The following is a 2788-nucleotide window of genomic DNA, read 5'->3' as shown; positions in this document are numbered from 1 at the left end:
TTGCTTAATTTATTAAAGTCCATTATTGAATTAAACAAGATTATTTGATAAAATATTTTTATTTTTTTTATTTTGTCTCTATGAGCAGTAGTAGGGCTGTTTAGAAAAGGCAAATGATAAAAATTCAAATATTTTAACAGTCAATTTTCACTATTTTAAAATTTTCAAACATGGAGTTAATTAATTGTATGCTAAAAATGACTTTATTTATAATTTATTTATTAATTTGATAGTAAATATAATATGATTAAAATTTTTATTGCCTTCACAGTGTTTACTGTTTTACAAAATCAAACTAAAAAACTGGACAAAACAGAGAACACAATTTTAAAAAATTAAAAAAAAAAGAGAAAGAAGAGAAAAAAGGGGAAAAAAAAAACAATTTACCACCTTGGGTTAAAAAGTTTGGGTCACTGGGAAACCTTTCTCATGGCTATTGAGACACACCAGCACACTTGCAGCATTGTCACGTGTGATGGTGAGGCTCACCAGTTACCTCTGCAAGGCGAGTTGCCAGTGAAGACAAGAATCTTGCAGTAAGTGGTCTAACCCCACCAAACGTCTTGAACGCCACAGGATGGAAAATGTAGTTGACCAACAGATCGCGGTATTTCAGGATTTTATTCCACTCAGCCGCAGACGCTGTGGATCTTGCCTTGACCACAGTATCCAGGATGTGAGAAGAAGCAAAGGAGTCACTAACTGTGACATCCCAGACAAGGCATCTGCCTTGCAACCAGGGGCACAAGGTGAGGGTCTCAGGTCTCTTCCCATTATATCTGGACAATCCAGATGGTTCCAAGATGGAGGGATGTTTGCTCGGTCCAAGCTCCTATTGAGTATCAGGCTCAACTCCGTGTGACAGATATTTGTGATGGATATGGCTGGTTTAAATACTAAAGGGTTAATGGTGGTTTCCATCTTTACATTTTAGTTTAATATTTATGCTTAAGAGTCTTCATTTAACAAATGTAAATTCTTCTTCTTCTTCTTCTTCTTCTTATTATTATTATTATTATTATTATCATTATTATTATTAGTTTTCCTTTCAAGTCAAAGTAAATAAATATATATATGAAAAGATTTTAAATAGGCTTGGGGAGGTATATTTCGAATTAATTCATTGGTGTTAGCAAGAGTTACCTCCCCTGAAATACTGCATTACGTATCTTAAAAGACTTAAAAGTTTATCATTCGTTTCAATCACTGTACTGCAGGCATGCTGGAACACCATCATAAACAGATTTTAGTCAAGCGACTACACTGCAGGACTTATTTTAAAATCCTGGTACTTATTTTATCAGAATCTTTTGCCGAACTGCTAAGATAATGTGTTATAAATACATCGGTTGTCAAGCAGTGGTAACGGAGAAACCCCCTCCCCATGTATATATATATATGTACGAAACTCCTTCAGAATTTTGTGTGTGTGTGTGTGTGTGTGTGTGATAGGCTTTTTTCAATTTCTGACGATCAAAATCAACTCAAGGCTTTTGGACAATCTGGAGCTATAATAGAAGACACCTGCCCAAGGTGACATGCAGTAGGACTGAACGTGGAACCATATGGTGGGGAAAAGATCACTGGAGAGAAAGAGAGAGAGAGAGAGAGATCAAGGAGATAGAAGTAATAGCTCTGTAACCTTGAACTTTAACCATGTCTATTATCAAGATGGTAGAGAGTTAAATGTGAACAAGTACCAATGAGACTATTTCGGAATGGTTGTACACAACATCTCACTTTTACAAAAATAAGTTAGGAAAAGAAAGGCTCAACATAACAATCCTGTTTACCTTTTACCCAACAACAGAGCTATCTGAACATTTATTGAACCATACATTTATTGAACCATACAACTACAAGCAGATGCTACGTTAGTGAGTGAATAGGATGACTAATCTGCTTTCATATCTTTTTTACTTGTCACTGGACTGTGGCCATGCTGAGGCACTACCTTGAAGGGTTTTAGTTGAATGAATCAACCCCAGTACCTTTTTATTTCAAAAAAAAAAAAAAAAAAAGCCTGGTACTTATTCTATTGACCTCTTGTGCTGAACTGCCAGGTTATGGAGGCATAAACAAACCAATACCAGTTGTCAAAGAGTTGGCAGGGGACAAACACAAAGACATATATTTACATACACTCAGAGGGTTTCTTTCAGTTTCCATTTCCACTCACAAGACCAGGGCTATAGTAGAAAACAGTTGCCCAAGGTGCCACAGAGTGAGACTGAACCCGGAACCATGTGGTTGGGTAGTAAATCTTTTACCCCACAGCCACAAAGAGAAAAACAATTTTATTTTATAGTTTTAAATATGTTTTCAGGAGAGACTCCATTAGTTAAATTCATTGTATGTTGTGTCTGTACTGTATTTGTAATTTGGCCTTGAGTACTAAATCAATAAAAACGATTCTGATTTTGATTTTGCTTTTGATTTCACTTGCCTCAATAGGTCTTCACAAGCAAACTTTATTGTCCAATGAATGAAAGGGTACTCATAAGTGGGCTGGTTATACCCACTGGTATAGGCCACAGGATATGGTCACACTTGGCTTGTTGGGTTTTCTCAAGCACAGCATATCTCCGAAGGTCTCGGTCACTAGTCATTGCCTTAGTAAGGCCCAATGTTTGAAGGTTATGCTTCACCACCTCATCCCAGGTCTTCCTGGGTCTACCTCTTCCACAGGTTCCCTCAACTGCTAGAGTGTGACACTTTTTCACACAGCTGTCCTCATTCATTCAAAACACATGACCATACCAGCGCAGTCATCTCTCTTGCACACCAC

This window comes from Octopus bimaculoides, chromosome 1, assembly GCF_001194135.2.
Source record: "Octopus bimaculoides isolate UCB-OBI-ISO-001 chromosome 1, ASM119413v2, whole genome shotgun sequence".
In the NCBI taxonomy this organism is placed as follows: domain Eukaryota; kingdom Metazoa; phylum Mollusca; class Cephalopoda; order Octopoda; family Octopodidae; genus Octopus; species Octopus bimaculoides.
The sequence above is the reverse complement of the archived record's forward strand: the minus strand, read 5'-3'. Positions refer to the sequence as shown.